A 22,949-nucleotide genomic window follows, 5' to 3' on the forward strand; every position below is an offset into this window, starting at 1 on the left:
GGATGCCTTGTCAGAAAACGATTACTTGGAACTAGTAATGCCATCTCTTGTTGATGTCACATGCCGTTTGCAGAAAGACGTCTCTGTTGCGGCTAGTGCTCTCACTAGAGTGTCTGTTGTTGTTCCTAATGTTCCAGATGGTGATACCGTCCTAGTTGACAGTGATTCCTGCAAGGTCAAAGGTTTATTTGTTGAACCTTCCTTACACATTGTAAGAGACAGTAAGATCCATTTACTCCTTGCTAACACTTTGGGTCACAGTGTTCGTTTCAGAGCAAATACCAACCTCGTTGACCTAGTTCACTATCCTTACCCTGTTCAAGTACAGGATGACGTGTCACCTGACCAGTGGGTCGGTGCTATTTCTACCGGGGAGACCTCATCCACTTCTCCGGATCAATCTGTTTCACCAGTTGAGGAGAAAGACTTAGCTCCCACTGACTTCCCAGACGAAGTCAAGCGTTTGTTGACTCTGTTGAACAAACGTCGTAAAGCTATTGCCTTACCAGGTGAGAAGATGGGTATAACGAACTTATTGTCCCATCGTATTCCACTTGAGCCTGGTACTAGACCTATTTACATACCTGCGTACAGAATGCCTCATTCACAAGTTGCTGTCGCAGAGGAACTGATCAATCAAATGCTCAATGATGGAGTTATTGCACATAGCAATTCACCCTGGAATGCGCCCTTGATCCTAGTGCCTAAGAAGGATGGCACTTGGCGCCCGGTGATTGACTTTAGGAAGTTAAACGCGAAAACCATTCCAGATCGTTTCCCACTTCCTGTATTAGGTGACCTTTTACGCAATATCGGAGATAACAAAGTCTTCTCGACCCTGGACTTGTTACAAGGGTTTTGGCAAGTCCCTCTTCACGAGGACAGCCAAGAGTTAACAGCTTTCTCCACTCCCACAGGTCATTATCATTTCCTCCGTATGGCGTTTGGTTTACGATCGTCTCCTATCACGTTCTCTAGACTCATGACCAATATCTTTAGAGGTCTGATAGGTAAAGCACTTATGGTGTACTTAGACGACGTAATCGTCATGTCCGAAGACGTGAATACACATCTGAAAAGACTTGATACAGTACTTGGAAAGCTTGAAGAAGCAAATTTAAAGATCAAGCTGTCTAAATGCCAATTTTTCAGATCAGAAATTAAGTTTCTTGGTCACGTAGTCACTCCTAGAGGGGTTACGACTGACCAAAGTAAAGTAACTGCAGTACTAAATTTTCCAACTCCCAAAACTGCTGATGCCGTAAGATCCTTTGTGGGCTTAGCAGGTTTTTATAGATCTTTCATTGCTAATTTTTCTTCCATAGCCGCTCCTCTAACTGAGTTGCTTAAGAAAGATGCTCCTTTTGTTTGGACCTTCCGTCAAGAAACAGCTTTCCAAACTCTAAAAGAAAAGCTAACATCTGCTCCAATTTTGAAATTCCCAGATTTTTCTAAGCCCTTCTATCTGACAACTGATGCTAGTTCAATTGGCATAGGTGCCGTACTAGCTCAGAAGACTGATAGCAAGTACAACGCAGTTGCATTTGCTAGCCGAGTCCTTACGAAGGCTGAACGTAATTATACAGTAACGGAGCAAGAAGCTTTAGCAATAGTGTGGTCTTTAAAGCACTTCCGAGATATTATTTACCATTACCCTGTTCATGTCTTGACAGATCATGCGCCACTGATACCTTTATTCCAGAACAAACAGCCTACTGGAAGGTTAGCCAGATGGTCCTTGACTATCCAAGAGTTCAATCCCACTTTTGAACATTTACCTGGCAAGTCAAATGTAGTCGCAGATGCTTTATCGCGACACGTTAGTGTAGTTACTGCAGATCCTCCATTTACTGTCGAGGATGTCAAAACTGCACAAAGACTAGATCCCATGTGGTCTGGTGTGATTCGATTCCTTCTCCAGGAAGATCCCATTCTTACTGTAAAGCCACCAGCACCCATTAGTGACTTTGTAATGAGTCAGGAATTACTGTATCGAACAGCCGAGTTGGGTACTCCAAGCAGAAGAGTTTACCAGTTAGTAATTCCACAGTCACTAGTGAACGTAGCTCTACAGCTAGTTCATGATGCACCAGGTGTTGCACACCCTGGTATGGAACGTTCTGTGAAACAAGCCAGAATGAAATACTTTTGGCCATGTATGGCAACTGACATTTCCGAGTATGTTAAGAAATGTAGTGTCTGTATGCAGCATAAAGGAAATGTCAATGGTCCTAACCCAATCCAAGTGTACCCAACCACTAGCGAACCGTGGGAAAGAGTTGCCCTTGATTTGTTAACTAATTTTAAATGTTCCCTCCAAGGCAACAAACATCTGTGTGTTATGGTAGACCATTTCACCAGATATTGTGAGTTAGTTCCTATTGCAGATAAGACTGCAGAGACAGTAGCTAGAGCGTTTAAAGAACGCATTATCTGCAGGCATACCACCCCAAAGTCCTTAGTAACAGATAATGGAGGTGAATTCTGTAATGAGATTCTTGAAAATTTGTGTACTTTATACAAGATCTCTAAATCCACCATTGTTCCTCATCATCCTGCCAGCAATGGGTTAGCCGAAAGAACAAATAAGAAAGTACTTGATGTTCTGAGAGCCACTATCAACCCCAATAGTGAAACTTGGGATGAAGTTATACCAGATGTCCAGTGTGCCATAAATTCTGCTTACAATGCTTCCATAGGTGATACTCCACATTATGCATTGTATGGTGTAGACAAGCGTTTACCCTATGAGTTGTTATATTCTACTCCGAAACCTAATTACAACCCTGATGATTTCGTAGCAACTCGTACCAGCTTAGCTCAAAGTGTTTTTAGAAGAATCCGTGAAACAGTTCATAAATCAACAGCAGAATTTACAAGAGTCGCAAACACTCGAGCAAAGCCGTCTAAAATCAAAGTAGGTTCGAGAGTTATGCTGATTAACTTTAACAAAACGTCTGCAATGCCAAAGCTTGATCAAAAGTTTGTCGGACCTTATCGAGTTGTAGAACATATCTCTGGAAATAAGTATAAGGTTACAGAAATTAGTACTGGCAAATACAAAGAATCGCATTTAGATCATATGAAATTAGTATGCGATGTTGAGGATATTGCTACCCAGACTAATGAGACAGACTCTGACAATCCTCCTGATCCTGTACTCTCTACCTCAGATACTCAGTCAGCTACTCAACCTGAATGTCGTTACTCCTTGCGTACTCGACAAGTAATGAGAAACCCGCAAGTATCTTTTGTAGATATTCCTTCAGATCTCTCTCAGTCAAGGCATGTGTTAGCCATTGCAGAGGAATTCGATCCTCCCAGAGATGATAACCATTCTGCATATGTAAACCTTACCCTCGCAGAATTGGGTTTAAATGTACATTATTATTATTATAATCAAAAAGAAGCGCTAAGCCACAAGGGCTATACAGCGCTGCAGGGTAGGGAAGGAAGCAAGGGAATTGGATGGCAGAAGGGAGGGGGGATGATCAGCAGGTTACAGAAAACAGCGGGGCAGGGGATAGTACGGGGGTAGAGGGTAGCAAGAGATACAAGTAGAAAGGGCTGAACGTATCAAAATTTGTGGAGTAAGTCAGTCGTTGTCAAAAAGTCAATGAGAGAGTCCGGATGAAAGGTGGGTCCATCAGCGAGAAGGGAAGGTAAAGAGAGAGCAGCGGGGCGAAGACGACGACAGAGGTAAATTCTGCGTGCTCGTTGATAAAGTGGGCAGTCCAACAGAATGTGGCTGACTGATAATGGAGCTTGGCAATTCTCACAGAGAGGAGCAAGACGCCTCTCCATGAGATATCCATGAGTAAGACGAGTATGGCCAATGCGAAGACGGGAGAGAGTAGTCTCCCAACCTCGACACTGGTGATAAGAAGACGGCCAGTAACCTATACTCGGTTTAATAGACTGAAGTTTGTTGCCGAGCATAGTAGACCAACGTTGTTGCCAACGGGTGTGAAGGTGGGAAGATATTACAGCAAAATAGTCCGTACATGGAATACCTCTATAAGAAACTGGTAGGTCATGTACTGCTGACCGCGCAGCAGTGTCTGCCTGTTCATTGCCCTGTACGTCAACATGACCAGGGACCCAACAAAAAACAATATCTTTATGCTTAGTAAAGATGCGGCGTAGCCAAAGTTGGATACGGAGGACTAAGGGGTGAGGTGTATCAAATTTTTGTATAGCCTGTAAAGCACTAAGGGAGTCTGAGACAACCACAAATGATGACACAGGCATAGATGCAATACGGATAAGTGCTGTAAGGATGGCATATAATTCAGCAGTAAAAATACTAGCTGAAGATAGTAAATGCCCTTGTACGACGCTGTCCGGAAACACTGCTGCGAATCCTACGCCGTCAGAAGACTTAGAGCCATCTGTGTACACAGCAATGGCATGAGAATGAGAGTGAAAGTGGTCAAGAAAAAGAGAGCGGGAAGCGACCGTAGACAGTTGGGCTTTCGAGCAAGGGAGGGAGAAAGAACAGACTCGAACAGCTGGAACTTCCCAGGGGGGTAGGGAAAAGTGTGATGCTACATGTACATAGAAAGGTGGTAGTTGAAGAGAAGACAAGAGCGAATGAAGGCGAAGAGAGAAGGGACGGAGTAAGCAGGGGCGGCGAACAAATAAAGAATGTCTACTAATATCAGTGACCATTCTATAAATGGAAGGATTGCGGAGATCATGAGAGCGTACATAGTAGCGCAGGCAATGGGCATCACGGCGATCGGATAAGGATGGAACGTTCGCTTCTGCATAGAGGCTTTCGACAGGGGAAGAGCGAAAAGCACCAAGGCATAAACGTAATCCTTGGTGATGAATGGGGTTAAGGCTAGAGAGAGTAGCAGGAGATGCCGCTGAATAGATCTGGTCACCATAATCAAGTTTCGATAAAATAAGGGTGGAATGTAGGTGAAGGAGGGTTCGACGATCAGCTCCCCACGAAAGATGAGCAAGGGTTTTAAGAAGGTTCAGCCGGCTGTGACAAGTTGCCTTCAGAGAGGTAATGTGAGGTTTCCAGGATAACCTACGATCAAAGAGGAGGCCCAGAAACTTGACTGTATCACGTTCAGGGATACGTGAGCCATAGAGGTACAAAGGATGATCAGAGATGACAGAGCGTCTAGTGAAAGTGATTTGGTGGGTTTTAGTGCTGGAAAATTTAAACCCATGTGTGGTGGCCCAATTGGAAACACGGTCGACTGCATGCTGGAGAGAAACTGTAAGGAGGTGACAGTCAGCGCCTGCACAGGCAATAGCGAAGTCATCAACATAGAGTGATGACCAAATATTTGATGGAAGACTAGAGGCCAAATCATTAATAGCAAGGAGAAAAAGTGTTGTGCTCAGAACACATCCCTGGGGGACACCTTCAGCTTGGATAAAGTCCGGGGAGAGCACATTATTAACCCGAACACGGAAATGCCTGTCAGTTAAAAAGTTCTTAAGGAAGGATGGTAGATTGCCTCGAAGGCCTAAGGAGTGGGCTTGGGCTAAAATATTATACCTCCAAGTTGTGTCATATGCCTTCTCAAGATCAAAAAATATGGCAATAACTGAGTGGTTATTCGCAAAGGCATTACGAACATACGTATCCAAGCGCAGTAAGGGGTCTATGGTAGAACGTCCCTTACGAAAGCCATATTGACGAGTGGAGAGACTGTTGTGTGTCTCTAAATACCACACTAAACGTCTATTTACTAGACGTTCCATTACTTTGCAAACTGCACTGGTAAGAGCAATGGGACGATAGTGGGAGGTTTCATGTCCCGTAGTGCCTGGTTTGCGGAAAGGGAGAACAATGGCGGATTTCCACAGCTGTGGAAGAACTCCTTGTGACCAAATAAGATTGTAAAGGCGTAATAGGACTGCAAGGGCTGACTGATGTAAATGTTGTAGCATACGAATATGAATGTCGTCGGGCCCAGCTGCCGATGATCGACAAGCTGAGAGTGTTGCCTCCAGTTCTTGAAGTGTAAAAGGCACATTATACTGTTCTTCTCTGAGAGAAGAAAAGTCCAAGGGTGCTAACTCTCTGGCAGACTTTGAGGAAAGAAATGAGGGGCATAGATGGAGTCCCTGAGAAATACGGACCAGATGATTGCCAATTTCATTGGCAACATCTAGTGGGTTTGCTATATCAACACCGGCAACCCGCAGAACAGGAGCCGGGTCAGGAGAATATTTACCACTCAGTTTTCGTACTTTTTTCCAGACTGCACTCATAGAGGAAGCAGAGGTGATGGTGGAGACATAATCTCGCCAGCAAGTGCGTTTAGCGTCACGGATGACACGGCGAGCGATCGCACGCTTCTGTTTAAAATCAAGGAGTCGCTCTGTGGTTCTATTGTACCGGTACCTGCCCCATGCAGCGCGTTTCAAACGTACTGCACGAGCACAAGCAGGAGACCACCAAGGCACGCATTTCTGAGAATGCCTGCTCGAAGTTTGGGGTATAGAATGAGAAGCTGCGGTGAAAACGGAGGATGAGAAGAGGTGTAAAAGCTCATCGATGGAGGACGAAGAAGGAACCTCTTTAAAAACAGTCAGGTGTGAGTAAAGGTTCCAATTTGCCCGATTAAATTGCCAGCGTGGGGTGCGAAGAGGTGGCGAATATGAAGGGGAAGTAAGAATGATTGGGAAATGATCACTGTCATGTAAGTCCGGGAGAACAGACCAAGTAAAGTCTAATGCGGCGGAGGAAGAGCAAACTGAGAGATCGATGCAAGAGAGAGTATGAGTCCGAGGATCAAAATGGGTGTGAGTACCTGTATTTAAAACATGGAGGGGGTGGGTGGCAAGAAAAGCCTCTAACTGAATTCCACGGGAATCACAGTGAGACCCTCCCCAGAGGAAATGGTGGGCATTAAAATCACCAAGTAACAGAATTGGTGGCGGTAATGACGAAACAAGGAAGGCAAAATCCGGAATAGATAATGCCCGAGAAGGAGAGAGATATAAAGAACAGAGCGTATACCACCTATGTAAGTGGATACGGGCTGCTGTGTAATGCAGCGAAGTATGAACAAATAGCTGATGGTACGGAATATCAGTGCGGAGAAGAAGGGCACTTTCATTAAAGGTCCCATCAGGAAAAGGATCTGAAGAATACAATAAATTATAGCCTGAGATGTGAGAAATAACAGCAGAGTGTAATTTTGGTTCCTGTAAGCAAACACCAACAGGGGCAAACTGGGAGAGTAACATCTGAAGCTCACCCCGATTACCCCTGAGGCCACGTATATTCCACTGTAAAAAGGCCATGAATGGCAATGATAAAGATACTTGAAATCCGCAGGTAAGGGTTCCTACGGACTAGGAGGGTTAGAAAAGTCCACATGCGGAGGCAGTGGAAAATGTTCAAGCAGCGAAGGAACGGTGCGCTGTGAAGAAAGGAGTTGCGCAGATGGAGCAGAGGAGAGAGAAAGAGCGGAAGGTGGATCAGTGTCCATTGATGGTTTGGTCTCTGCAATATATTCAGAGATTGCTTCAAGTGTTTCAGAATTCAGAGATGTTGTATGGGAGACAATATTGGGAATGGTAGGGGGAGGATGAGTAAAGATTGGAACTGTATTGGACTGTACCAAGGTAGGGGGGGGCGAAAGGGTGGAGGGAACTGGAGAAGCGTGGCAGGGGACAGAAGAGACAGGAACCTGGGAGGTAGCAGAAGAGGAAGAAACTTGGGAGGGAACAGGGGAGGAAGGTACATTACGAGGAGGAGGGTGAACCTCTGCACTTGTAACTGAGCCAGTGAGAGGGGAAGAACTAGGGACAGAGACAGGGAGGGTAAAATGAGGAGGTGGAAGATGGGTAGGAGGTGTTACCGGACCTTTTTTTGACTTTTGAGAAGTAGAGGGACGATTGGGAAGAGGTGTCGTACGAGGTCTCGTCGATACTGAGGCTTGTAAGAGAGAACTCGAAGAAGCGAGATTAGACTGAGGCGTTGAAGTAGGGACGTCTGAGCCGAGGACAGCAAAAGGATTAGATACAGGAGTGATTATGGGAGAGGTAACCACAGAGGTGGGTGTAGAAGATGGGATACCAGAAGTGGGGGGACGTTTTGAAACACGGGAATAAGAAACACGTGGGAGTCTCCCTTGGAGGCGGAGATGAGAAACTGCCATGGCATAAGGGAGACCTTCTGTCTCTTTGAGGTAACGGATTTCCCGCTCGTTTAAATAGACCTGACAACGGCGAGAGTACGAAGGGTGAGCCTCATGACAGTTAAGGCAAGAGAGAGATCGATTGCAAGACGTATTAGAATGGTCATCGGCACCACAGACTGGGCATTCGGCGATAGATCTGCAATATTTCGCTGGATGGCCAAATCGCCAGCAATTTCTACACTGTTGTGGTGTAGGGATCACCTTTCGAACTTGTAACCGATGTCCTGCTATATAAACTGAGGATGGGAGTTCTCGGCTGTCAAAAGTTAAACGAGCCACATTGCTAGGGTATCGTCTCCGCCCACGGGCAGGAAGAACGTAAGTGTCTACCTTGAGGATTGGGAGATCTTGGAGTTCCAGCTGTTCTAGAATGTCGGTGCCACATGTCTGGAAATTTTGTTGAACTATGGTATGGGGCAGAATAACGGTACCACTACAAGAATTGAGGGAATGATGTTTTTCAAGGGTGACAGGAACAGTATCTATATGGGAAAGACGAGAGAGCTCACGAGCCTGGGTAGCATTCTGTACGGTAATGATGCGCGTACCGCTCTTAAGAGCATGAAAAGAAATATCTTTACCAACATGGCGTAGGAGTGCCTTGCCAATACTATGGTCAGAAAGATAGGCAGTAGAGGAAGTTGGTCGTAAAGTGAAGAATTTAGTCCACTGTTCAGTCTGAAACTGAGCGTGGAAAGGTAGTGAAGGACGTGTCGATCTTTTCTGAGAAGAACGAGAAGGTGAAGGTGGAGAAGTATCATCAGCAGGTAATTGTCGTTGACGTTTAGGCGTGGGACCAGAGTTGGTCCGACGTGGAACGGGTCGGCGATTTGAAAATTGCCGCACCGTAGAGGGAGAGGCCGGAAGCATAGTCAGAGGAGAGCGAAGGTCTGGTAAATCGAAGGAGTCAGTCGAGGCCTCAGTACCTGAAGCAGGTGAGGAAACAGCACCGGCAATAGGTACAGAGGCATGAGGAATGTCTGAAGAGTGGTCCAAAGACGAGGCGGGGTCAGAACGGGGTGCGGTATCAAGAAGGGGCCCGGGGGTACCAGGTTCATGGACTAGGGCTGCCATGGTTAGGTTACTTCTTTCTTTTTGTTTTTAAGAAAAAAAAAGAAAGAAGAAAAGAAAATAAAAATAAAAAAAAGAAAAAAAAAGGGGGGACCGGGGAGGGATAGTTCCTAGGAGGAATGAAAGGGCCAGAAATCTCCCTCCGCGCCCAAGAGGACTCGACACCGCTAGTAGCGCAGATGCAGCATGGAACCCGTGCCATACCCTACCCTTCATGCCAGTAAACCAGCAATCTGGGATAGCAACCTCACATCTGCCGAGCTACCTCGGTGGACAAAAGAGAGGGCGGCCGGATATCCGCCACAAAGCATACCTCCTTCAGCCACCACCCCCGGAATCCGAAAGGTGGCTTCCAGAGATACACCCGTCGCCCAAAAGACACCCAAAGCTACTCCGGGATACCGGAGAGGGATCGGGACATCCCTAGGCAATCCAGATTCCACGGCAAACTACGCCACCGCCAAGAAACCTCAACGGAATGGGATCGACCCCGGTGTCCTTTCCTCTACCTAGGAACTAGCGTGCCTGTGGGAGAAATCCCAAAGGACAAAAAGAGGAAGGGCAAAAGGGAGGAGTGGGGAGGAGGAGGAGGAAAGGAAAAAGGGGAGGATGGGGAGGATGGGATAGGGGAGGGGAGATTGGGGGGTAATTAGGTTCGGTCTGAGGAAGAAGACCGATAGGTCTAATTCCTCAGACCAAGAGCCTCTTCACCACGCCAAGGAGCCCCCCTTGAAGAGGTTTAAATGTACATAGTCTGTATAATTAGATGTCCGAGATGAATGAATTTGTCAACTGTGTGTTTTGTTATTAGCTGATCAGTTTGTCAGAAATTTTCGTGTTCACGTTCCCTCCGTATTCTGAGAATTAACAGTCTAGATTTGAGTGCACCGAATCTGCCTTTCTGTTAAACACTTCTTTGTATATAATTATTCTTCCTCAGAATCCGTAGAGTGCATGAATACAGATCGATCGATCAATTCCATCCATATTGTATAATGATTTGTTCTTATAGTTTGTAATGATTACGTTAACACCCATTACGTCAAAATCATGTTGTACCATCCATTAGTTCTAAGTTATATATGAATTTGTTATTGTATAGAATCAGCCCAGATCCGCCTGCCTGTTCAGCCTATAGTATAGTAGTGTATGTCGGGACGACATACGTAACATGACCGAGCTGTCAGCATAGTTGCTGATCCCTGTATTCCCAGTATTATATAGCATAGCATATTAGTATCATCCCTGTGCTTTAGACACGAGATCCCTCGTAGGCCTTTGGCTTTGTGTGACGTCATGGGGATACACGTGGGCAGTGATCCCTCTGTCCCGCTCTCACTCGGCGGCAGTCCATACAGGCGTGAACAGGCTAGGCACCGGGCTCCATCTCTCATCTCAGTCTGACAATACACCTACCACCCTACAAGAGTGTCTACCTTATCCTACGATATCTCCATTCAAGAACCCTTCACGATAGCATCGCCCACACCCACGTGGCGTCGGGATCCACGTGGCGTCGTGATCTACGTGGCATGCTGGTCCACGTAGCTTCGAGTGGCCTCGGGCACTCGGATACACAGCTCTGGCAATGAATTCACATGGAAAACAGCAGAAAACACAGCAGAGGGAGTGGGCAGTGGTGAGTGGTGTATGGTAGACGGGTGAGCGTGAGTAGGGCGAGCATGGGCAAGGTGAGGAACAGCCACTTCCTCTCCTCTCCTCCCCCACCCACAAATACGTAGAGAACTCACACTGGACGCAGAAATCACCACAAAACTCGCCTCTGGCTTGCTGAAACGGCTGTGCTGAGCTGAACAACAACAACAGCAACATACAAGTGATGCTGAACACATGACTTGAGAAACAGCGTGGGACACTGTAGCGTGGGACGCTGTAGCGTGGGGTCACCATGACGCCACTTACAATTCTCGAAGAAATTCGGTAAATTTTGGCTGGATCCTGCTTGTACCTGTGTCTGGGTGCTCAAACGTGCAGACACGACATCAGGATAACTTGTTGAGAGACGGATGCTTCTTGTGTAGGGTGAAGTGAAGTGAAGATGACTTCATACCTCTTCCTTCCTCGCTTTGGGCAAACACACTGCTGCGACCACAGCTGCTACCATTTATAACGGGTTTGTTTGGTAGGTGTCGCAAGCGGGTGGTTAAAGATAAACGTCTTCGGAGGCTTCTTCGTTTATTGTTAAGTCGTGGTGGGTACACAGGCTTGTGTGTTTGTGCCCATGGCCCGGGCAGGGCCATGCCACGAGAGAGAGCTGGGAGTACTTGTGTCTTCCTGCTAGGCCGCTGTGTGAGTGAGACTGAGGCAAGTCTGGGCAGGCTGGCGTGCCCACCGGGAGGCCTGGCTACAGAGGGCAGCACCTGAGTGGCGTGAAATATGAACTAAGCTGGCAGACAGCATGGGCTGTCTGTGCAGACAGTACAGGCTGTCTACAAGTTTGATGACAGCCAAAGTGGAATACGGCCATCTTGTACACTTGGGAACAATGCCATTGAACTGGAATGTTCTCGAGTTATTCTTTGACGAACCCCTGATGGAAAGTATTGTCATGGAAAGCAACACATACTACGAGTACACCGTGGCAAACACAATACTTTCACCAAAATCACGTCTACACCAGTGGAAGGAGGCAACTGTGGCTGAGATGCATCTTTTCTTTGCCACAATAATGCTTATGCCACATGTGTATAAGCACAAAGTGAAATCATACTGGTCAACAGACCGCCTGATTGCAACCCCAGGTTTCAGTGATATAATGCCAGTGAATCGATTTGTGCTAATGTTATGTATTCTTCACTTCTCAGACAAAACCAGGCCTGACAGAAATGACAGGTTATATAAGATTAGGCATGTGTTTGTGTATCTGAAAGAGAAATTCAATATGTATTTTTATCCCTTCAGGAAGCTTGTAACGTACGAGTCGATGATTCTGTTCAAAGGAAGACACTCTTTCAAGCAGTACATATCAAGCAAATGGAAATGCTTTGGTATAAAGTTGTTTGTGCTTTGTGATTGTTGCAGTGGTCTGGTATTGGATATTATTGTGTACACTGGAAGTTATATATTGCAAAATACCAGAAGTTATTGGGCATCTCTGGTGATGTGGTTAGAACAATGATAGACCCATACCTTGGTAAGGGGCATATATTATATACTGATAACTGGTACACAAGCCCCTCACTCAGTGATTTTTTGAGTGAACATGACAGATGTGTGTGGCACAGTGCGTGTAAATCGGAAACATATGCCCAGGTTTGACGCTAGCACTCGTAGAGGTGAGGTGCAGGCGTTTGCTGCCAATGACATCATAGCATTTCGGTGGCATGACAAACGAGATGTCACACTGTTGTCATCAGTTCACCCTAATGAAATGGCAGACACTGGCAGGCAGCATAGAGAGAGCAATGAACTCATTCTAAAACCTGCAGCTGTGATTGATTACACCTTCAATATGCGTTCAGTGGACAAATGTGACATGCAGATTGTGTTTGCTGATTGTGTTCGCAAGAGTTATAAGTGGTACATAAAACTCTTTTTCCATCTTCTGGACATTTCCATGCTCAATGCTTATAATATGTATAAGACAAGGACCAGAAACAAACCACAATATGGCGAATTCTGTTTGTCTGTCATCAGACAAATAGTGCTCAAGTACCAAGGAAGAACACCTGCAATAGACCGCCCACCAAATTATCAACAATTACCTTCTCGTCTGAAGCATGGTGATCACTTCCTGGTAAAATTGCCTGCTACTGCTTTCAAGAAAAAGGCTCAGAAGAGGTGTTACGTCTGTGCACATACAAGGAAACGCCCACAACAACGCAGAGATACACGTTTTATGTGTGAGGAGTGTAAAACACCACTGTGCATGACACCATGTTTCAAAGACTTCCACAGGCTGCAGAACTTCTAGAAACATTCTCTGTGACTGTATATGTGTATATAAATATAGAAAAATAGTAATAAACAACATTTCATATCGTTTGTTTGTGTAAATATTTTTTATAAGCAAAACAGTGACAACACTGTTTATGCCCTTATTGTGAAGTATTGAAAAAGAAAAAATTTAAAAAAATACTGATCATATTGGTCTCACAGGCCATAAAAGTTACTTGGAAAAAGAAAAATTAAAAAATAATAGAAATTAGTACATAAAAAAGTAAATAAAAGAATACCGGGAGACGGCAGTCGGCGATGTTGCCACATTGTCCACCTTTTTCATCAACTTCACGCCTCCATATCTCGGTAAGTATTGATGGTAAAATTTTTTTGTTTAGCCTATAATATTTAAAAAAAAAAAAAATTTTTCATAAGAATTTTTTTTTTTTTTTTCGAAATTTGGCCGACCCTGAGAACGAGTCTCTGAGAGGACCTGTCGACCCTCAAAGGGTTAAATCGGTTATCGGCCAACCTTCTGGAACGGATTATGGCCGATAACCGGGGGTCCCTGTAACTCAAAAATTTATTGCCACATACAGACAGACCGCTCAAAGTGCATGCTTATGTAGTGCATTTTAATAGAATGTTATTCACTTTTTTTTTTTTTAACACATTTGCCATCTTCTGCCAAGGTAGGGTGACCCAAAAAACAAACACTTTCACCATCATTCACTTTATCACTGTCTTGCCAGATGTGCATAGCCATTATAGTTCAGATGACCCTCCAAACTGCAAATATCTCCACCCATCTTCAGAATGTAGGCATTGTACTTTCCACCACCAGGAATCAAGCCTGGCTAACTAGTTTCCCTGAATCCCTTCACAAAATGTTACCTTGCTAACACTCCAATAGCTCATCGAGTTCAAAAAAACATTTGCGTCCATTCACTCCTATCTCATACACATACACACCTACTGGAAACCAAATTCATAGATTCATGGACCAGTGCAGTATTACTTGAGTTTTCAACTGTGTGTACAGCCTTCTTATATATGATACCTGGCAATTCATTCTGATTAACTACTCATATTTGAATGATTAAAAGGTAACTATGTATATTAGCTTGAATATTTTACTGTTCAAGTTAGCTTCTGCAGAGAAGACATTAAAATTTGTAACTGTGCTTGTAGCGAGATAAATCTTAGCACCCTGAAATTTACTGTAAGAGGCAAATTTTGGCCTAGACAAGAGAGAATGGCTCTGTGCAGATGGTGTGAGCAGTATAAAAAAATCTAGGCCCTTGCAACGCACGACTGGAAGATAACCTCACACTCAAAGAGTTCTTCTACTCCCAGAGCCTGGCCTTGGGACAGGCTCTCATAAATTAATCAATCTTACATTTCCACTCTGAATAATAATCTTCCAATAGACTGGAAGACACACTAATGAAATGGAGGATTTTGATCGGTTTAAGAATAGTAGTAGTAGTCCGAAATAGGAGTAAAATTAGTGAGAAATTGTTAATTTTGAGCTATTTTCCTGGGAAGGATATTGACCCCTAGCTCTTTCTTGGTCAGTTTTATGGCTATTAAGTCTACTTCACTTATTGGCACAGCCTAAACTATGATCAAGCATTCTTGCTTATGGTTTATTAGCCAAGAAATGGATTGGGGTGGGGTGGGGTGGGGGGATGAACACACATTTTTTTATGTGACAAATTCAAAATGGAGGGCAAGTGTTACACAGGAGGTGTCTGGGGACATTATTAACCCTTAAACTGTCCAAACGTAGACCTAAGTTCACTCCCGTAGCACTCCGAACGTAGATCTACATTTTATTTTACATTTGAAGGCATGTAAAATGAAACGTAGATCTATGTTTGGGGCGCTACGCGAGTGAACGTAGATCTAAATTTAGACAGTTTTAGGGTTAATAAACAGAGAAGCTTGCTTTAGTGACTGGAATGCCTACAGCTATTTTTTAAATTGGAACTTGTCGAAGTGTAAAATTCATCAAATTACCAACTTTTGGGTGCTTAATAAAATAGCTCTGATGGCTGATTGGGCAGTTTCTTGCACTCAATGGATAATACAGAATGCACACTACCGAAATAGCCAGGAATTGGGTCAGTTTGAGCATTTGAATGTCCTTAAAATAGGCCTTAAAGTGAGCAAAACCAACGTTCTGTAAAGCAATCCCTGACTTCCAACTCTGTCTGTGTAATTCCTTAAGTTTAACATAAAAATCTACATTTCTGGAGCCATTACTATTAAAAAATTAAGATTATCATTCTAGAAGATTTTTTTATCCAAATGCCAGCACAGGAGCTTTCAATTTGGGGGTGACAACAGTTTACCCCTTATACTCTCCAAACGTAAATCTACATTAGTACTGCTAGCGCTCCAAATGTAGATCAACTTTTTATTTTTCCTGCCTCCAAATTTGGCGTGACTGGCCTGAGATGCATGGTCAGTATAGAATAGGTCTTAAGCGGGCGAATAAACTAGAATGGGTCAACTTTTTTATTTGTCAACCGATTACGTTCAATTGTGGTGTACTAATAGAAGCTTATATCAAACATTGTTTGATAAAGTGTCAGAAAGATCGGCCAAAAAGCAAATGAAAAAAAGCAAAATTTACGAAAAATTACATTCGGCAGGGCGCAGGGCCAAAGTGGTAGTTGGAAAAGTGGTTTTGACACTTGCTGCATACAGTTTCTGTTTCATAACATTCAGGAAGATATCGCCCTTGTTTACCCACACAAATCTGAAAATATTTTGGATACGTCAAAAATCGGAACAAAGAGCGTGTAGAGCAGTCATTCTATGTTTGTTGTGAAAATCAGGTCAATTCGTTCATAAATACTGGCTCTACAGCCCCAAATGGGTAAATAACTTACTTCCGAGATATGGGCCAATACGTGCAGCTGCCCAGGTACGCGGGGAAATATTTTTCTTCCCCGAAAAATTCGCTTTCTTTAGACTGTTTCCGTAACCTACGATTGTTTATTACAGTTAGCCATCATCAACCTCTGTTTTCTCTCATTATAGTGACTAAATAATGGGTATATGGCCTTGAGATGGCTTTGGCCCATGAAATTCTTTCTTCTCAGGCGTCATATGCAAAATATTATTTTCTCTGGAGTACTTTTTATATTTCTATGCTATTATTATATCACCTTATGTCATATTAGATCAATTGTGATAGGTAAATAAGCCTTATAATTGATATTAGCATGAGTATAGAATATTTTGTTGGCTGATGTGTGTTCACTGTGTCAGCACTTATTCCCAGGGGATGTTCCTGATTAGTTCCCAGACTATATTAGCTCCGCCCACTTCACCATGATCTCAAATGGTGAATTTGTATTATAATAGATGCAAAGATATAAGAAATTGATAAAAAAACAAGGAAAAAAAAAGCCGCATCAGTGCGCAAGCTACGCAAGGCGCTGTCACCATGCATGTTATAAATGACTAATTCCTTGTAGAAACATCGTATAATGATGATAATTATACCAGAGTGTTGCCAGAAAGCTCAGCTATTTTTTTTTTTTGGTAAGTAATTCAATTTTCATATTTTTTCTTTTTTTTTTTTAACTCTGCGCACCGCACCTGCCGCACTTGGTATGCGCAGCATAAAAAAGTCTGGAACCACTTAGTACCTTGTGGGAGCACCAGCTCAACTGAGCACCAGCCAGAGCAAATAGTGTGGCAAACACCAGGGATTCACTGATGTCATGTCATATTAACACTCCTCTTTTAACCCTTTGAAGGTCCAGAGGCCAAATCTCAGAGTGGTAGCCAGGGTCTAAGAATTTTCAAAAAAAACAATTTTTATTTTTTATCATGAAATGGTAGAAAATCTTTTTCTAAAGGTAATGAAGCAAAAAGTACAAAATTTGATGGAAAACTGACTAAATTACTCTCACGAATTTTGATGCGTCAGCAATATTGATGCATCGGCGATTTTGCCAACTTTGACTCCCATTTTAGGCCAATTAGATTATTCCAGTTCACCAAATTCTTAGCTATTTTATTAATACTATTTCTATTCTATCGACTGAGCACAAGAAATTGCCCAATCAACTGTTTCAAGTACCCAATAAAGTGATCAGAAATTTTTTATTTGGCCAATTTAACACAAAGTTCAAAATATTCCAATTTCAAAACAGGGTCCTGAATGAACAACGCAGGCTTTCCTGGCACTAAACTAACATTTCCTTTGTTTATTAGTTACATTTTGAGGCTTTACAAATGAATTCCATTTTGATGTTTTATTCACAATGAGTTTTTATTCACACCAAAAAATAGAAGATTTACTGTAATGCAATGTTGTAATAATTGTATAAATAAAATCAGCACATTCATGAACGTATATTAGACCCACCAGCTGACGCATATTAGACTCATGATATTTGTTTACTCTCGAATGTGGGCAAAAACTGAACATTTCCACTACTTTGAGTTCAGTTTCAAGCCATTTTCAGTACTAAAATCAATCAAAATCATCTCTATTTCTGTAATATATTTTTTGTTCTATCAAACGAGACCAAGAAATCTCGAATACAACTGTAAAAAACGTACAAAAAAAATAACAGTGAAGTCGATGTTTTAATCCAAAATTACGGTCATAGTTTTTTTTCTCATTACATACTGCAGGTTTTGCTTTATGTGGTGCACACTTACCACACAGATGTGTTCTCTCATAACTAGGCCCAAATTTACTGCTCACAGGTTATCTGAGCGAGCTGAACTCATGGCGTAGATCTATGGCTTGGACCATGGCTACAAAGCCGTAGATCTACGGGACGGACCCTCAAAGGGTTAAGAGGAAGGTGATGTTGACCCTGAGTTTAGTGGCTTTGTGATGTGCCACAAGTGGTTGAGGAATTATCAAAAACCTCAATAATAACCCATGTCCAACATCTTTTCATTTTTGATACCACTGGAAGTATCATCCTGCCAGAATGTCCAATAACCTATGCCCTAGGTAAAGAGAAACAATTCTGGATATTAATAAGGTCTTGAGGATATCTCTCCAAGAGAGAACCCGCAGTAATGGATTTAAATTAGATAAGTTTAGACTTAGAAAGGACACAGGAAAGTATTGGTTTGGAAATAGGGTAGTTGATGAGTGGAACAGTCTACCTAGTTGGGTTATTGAGGCTAGGACTTTGGGTAGTTTCAAATTTAGGTTGGATAAGTACATGAGTGGGAGGGGTTGGATTTGAGTGGGACTTGCACATCAGAGCTTATTTCTTGGGTAGCATTGAAAATCGGGTTGGGCAAATGTTTTGTTAGTGGGATGAATTGTAAAGGACCTGCCTAGTATGGGCCAACAGGCCTGCTGCAGTGATCCTCCTTTCTTATGTTCTTACGTGTAATACATATTCGGCAGGCCAGCTGGTTGGCTGGCTGGCTGACTTTGGCTCTCTCTCCATCTGTATCTGCCTCTGTCTGTCTCTCTCACAGGTACACATAAGTACATACTACAATTACCATACATAGTGTAAATTGCCTAGAAGTTCCCCAGAAAAATCCAGACAAAGTACTATATTATGCTTGTAGATGATATAAAGCGCAATAAGCATGACTGGCAAGTAATACGCATTTTCACTTGATCAGGAATCAGATGTGACGATTCTGCATCACTGTGTAATACCTGTTGGTTCATGAACCGTTTTCTGAGACAGAGACAAGCAGACAGACAGACACACAAGCAGACATAAAGACAAGAGACACACAGGCAGACAGAAAGACAGATAAGCAGACAAAGCTAGACAGACAGACATGTTTGTAACAGTGAAAACAAATAAACCAAGGGTTCCCTACAGCAGTCCAGGAATGTCAAGTGTCACTCCACTGCTGCACTGTCAGCACTTTAGTGACACTCATCTTAACACCATGCTTCAAGGAGTATATATACTCCAGCATGTCTAAAACATTGCTGTGACCTATAAATAATTTGTGTATATGTAGTAGGTTGGTAGACAGCAACCACCCAGGGGGGTTCTACCATTCTGCCAAGTGAGTGTGAAACGAAAGCCTGTAACTGTTTTACATGATGGTAGGATTGCTGGTGCCTTTTGTCTGTGTCATAAATATGCAAGATTACAGGTATGTCTTGCTACTTCTACTTACACTTAGATCACACTACACATACATGTACACGTTTATTTATACACACTCATCGGAGTTTTCTTTTATTTTATCCTAATAGTTCTTGGTCTTATTACTTTTCCTTTTATATCCATGGGGAAGTGGAATAAGAATCTTTCCTCTGTAAGCCATGCGTGTTGTAAAAGTCAACTAAAATGCCGAGAACAATGGGCTAGTAACCCCTTTTCCTGTAATAATTACTAAAAAGAATAAGAAGAAAATTGTCAAAGTGGGAAGTCTGAATGTGCGTGGAAGTTGTGCGAATGATAAGAAAGAGATGATTGTGGATGTTATGAATGAGAAGAAGCTGGATGTCCTGGCTTTAAGTGAAACAAAGCTGAAGGGGGTGGGAGAGTTTCAGTGGAGAGGAATAAATGGGATTAGGTCAGGGGTTTCAAACAGAGTTAGAGCTAAAGAAGGAGTAGCAATAATGTTGAAGGATAAGTTATGGCAGGAAAAGAGGGACTACAAATGTATTAATTCAAGAATAATGTGGAGTAAAATAAAGGTTGGATGTGACAAGTGGGTTATAGTAAGCGTATATGCACCTGGAGAAGAGAGAAGTGTAGAGGAGAGAGAGAGATTTTGGGAAATGTTGAGTGAATGTGTGGGGAGTTTTGGACCAAGTGTGAGAGTAATGGTGGTAGGGGATTTCAATGCTAAAGTGGACAAAAATGTTGTGGAGGGAGTAGTAGGTAAATTTGGGGTGCCAGGGGTAAATGAAAAAGGGGAGCCTTTAATTGAGCTATGTGTAAAAAGAGGTTTGGTAATAAGTAATACATATTTTATGAAGAAGAGAATAAATAAATATACAAGGTATGATATAGCACATAATAAAAGTAGTTTCTTAGAATATGTATTGGTGGATAAAAGGTTGATGGGTAGGCTCCAGAATGTACACGTTTACAGAGGGGCAACTGATATATCGGATCATTATTTAGTTGTAGCTACAGTTAGAGTAAGAGGTATATGGGAAAAGAGGAAAATGGCAAAAACAAGCAAGAGGGACGTAAAAGTGTATAAACTAAGGGAGGAGGAAGTTCGGGTGAGATATAAGCAACTATTGGCAGAAAGGTGGGCTAGTGCAAGTATGAGTAGTGGGGGGGGGGGGGTTGAAGAGGGTTGTAATAGTTATAAAAATGCAGTATTAGAAGTTTGCAGTTATAGGAGGGTGAGTGCAGAAGGAAAGAGGAGTGATTGGTGGAATGATGAAGTAAAGGGTGTGATAAAAGAGAAAAAGGCAGCTTATGAGAATTTTTTACAAAGCAGAAGCGTTATAAGAAGAGTAGAGTATATGGAGAGTAAAAGAAAGGTAAGGAGAGTGGTGACAGTGTGCAAAAGGAGAGCAGATGATAGAGTGGGATAGGCACTGTCAAGAAATTTTAATGAAAATAAGAAAAAATTTTGGAGTTAAACAAGTTAAGAAAGCCTAGAGAACAAATGGATTTATCAGTTAAAAACAGAGTAGGGGAGTTAGTAGATGGGGAGATGGAGGTTTTGGGTAGATGGCGAGAATATTTTGAGGAACTTTTAAATGTCGACGAAGAAAGGGAAGCGGTAATTTCATGTACTGGACAGGGAGGTATACCATCTTTTAGGAGTGAAGAAGAACAGGATGCGAGTGTGGGGGAGGTGCATGAGGCATTATGTAGAGTGAAAGGGGGTAAAGCAGCTGGTACTGACAGGATCATGACAGAAATATTAAAAGCAGGGGGAAGATATAGTGTTGGAGTGGTTGGTATTTTTGTTTAATGAATGTATGAAAGAGGGGAAGGTACCTAGGGATTGGCAGAGAGCATGTATAGTCCCTTTATATAAAGGGAAGGGGGACAAAAGAGATTGTAAAAATTATAGAGGAATAAGTTTACTGAGTATACCAGGAAATGTGTAAGGTAGGGTTATAACTGAAAGAATTAGAGGTAAGACAGAATGTAGGATTGCAGATGAGCAAGGTGGTTTCAGAGTGACCGGATGTGTAGATCAAGTGTTTACATTGAAGCATATATGTGAACAGTATTTAGATAAAGGTAGGGAAGTTTTTATTGCATTTATGGATTTAGAAAAGGCATATGATAGAGTGGATAGGGGAGCAATGTGGCAGATGTTGCAAGTACATGTACAGTATATGGAATAGGTGGTAAGTTAATAAATGCTGTAAAGAGTTTTTATGAGAATAGTGAGGCTCAGGTTAGGGTGTGTAGAAGAGAGGGAGACTACTTCCCGGTAAAAGTAGGTCTTAGACAGGGATGTGTAATGTCACCATGGTTGTTTAATATATTTATAGATGGGGTTGTAAAAGAAGTAAATGCTAGGGTGTTCGGGAGAGGTGTGGGATTAAATTATGGGGAATCAAATACAAAATGGGAATTGACACAGTTGCTTTTTGCTGATGATACTATGCTTATGAGAGATTCTAAAGAAAAATTGCAAAGGTTAGTAGATGAGTTTGGGAGTGTGTGTAAAGGTAGAAAGTTGAAAGTGAACATAGAAAAGATTAAGGTGATGAGGGTATGAAATGGTTTAGATGAAGAAAAATTGGATATCAAATTGGAGAGGAGGAGTATGGAAGAAGTGAATGTTTTCAGATACTTGGGAGTTGACGTGTCAGCGGATGGATTTATGAAGGATGAGGTTAATCATAGAATTGGTGAGGGAAAAAAGGTGAGTGGTGCGTTGAGGTATATGTGGAGACAAAAAACGTTATCTATGGAGGCAAAGAAGGGAATGTATGAAAGTATAGTAGTACCAACACTCTTATATGGGTGTGAAGCTTGGGTTGTGAATGCAGCAGCGAGGAGGCGGCTGGAGGCAGTGGAGATGTCCTGTCTAAGGGCAACGTGTGATGTAAATATTATGCAGAAAATTCGGAGTGTGGAAATTAGGAGAAGGTGTGGAGTTAATAAAAGTATTAGTCAGAGGGCTGAAGAGGGGTTGTTGAGGTGGTTTGGTCATTTAGAGAGAATGGATCAAAGTAGAATGACATGAAGAGCATTTAAATCTGTAGGGGAAGGAAGGCGGGGTAGGGGTCGTTGAACTGGTGCTCCCACAAGGTACTAAATGGTCCGATATTTTTTTTAATACTGTGCACACCAAGTGTTAAGACCCATTCTATACTGACCAGGCATCTAAGGCCAATCGTCCCAAATTTGGAGGCAGGAAAAATAGTGTTGATCTACATTTGGAATGCCAGCGGTAAGAACGTAGATCTACGTTTGGACAGTTAAGGGGTTAAGGGCTAAGGGGGAAAAAAAAGTTTCTTGATTTCTTTTTATATATTTTGCCTAAATGAATTTGAGACGAAACTTTTCTAGGCGCTTTATGTAACTTTAATACTTAATCTTCCGTAGTTACTACTTTCAAAACTGAGCCTATTTTTCATCAGATTTAAGTACTGTATTACTATTGCAATAGTGTACTACAGTTGTTAATTTCTTACAAGAGCTGTCAATCTGGTAGTGCATATGTGTAATGTACAAACTTAAGGTTCTATTTTGAAAGTTAGCTACTTACCTTGCCTCACCCTACCTTATATCTCTACCTTGAAGTTATGAATGCAAAGAATCTCAGATTACTATCTGACACCTTTGAATTTATTAGTTAAGTTCTCTTCCAAGTTTCACTGGATGCAGTTTACAA

At 42.5% G+C, this 22,949-nt stretch overlaps 1 protein-coding gene across 7 annotated transcripts in view; it reads right to left on the minus strand.

The window, feature by feature from the left end:
* Window positions 1–22,949, minus strand: part of Su(var)2-10 (E3 SUMO-protein ligase Su(var)2-10) — a 239,724-nt gene that overhangs the window by 109,177 nt on the left and 107,598 nt on the right. The gene's annotated exons all lie outside the window — the stretch shown is intronic.

This window comes from Cherax quadricarinatus, chromosome 7, assembly GCF_038502225.1.
Source record: "Cherax quadricarinatus isolate ZL_2023a chromosome 7, ASM3850222v1, whole genome shotgun sequence".
NCBI classification, from domain to species: Eukaryota; Metazoa; Arthropoda; class Malacostraca; order Decapoda; family Parastacidae; genus Cherax; species Cherax quadricarinatus.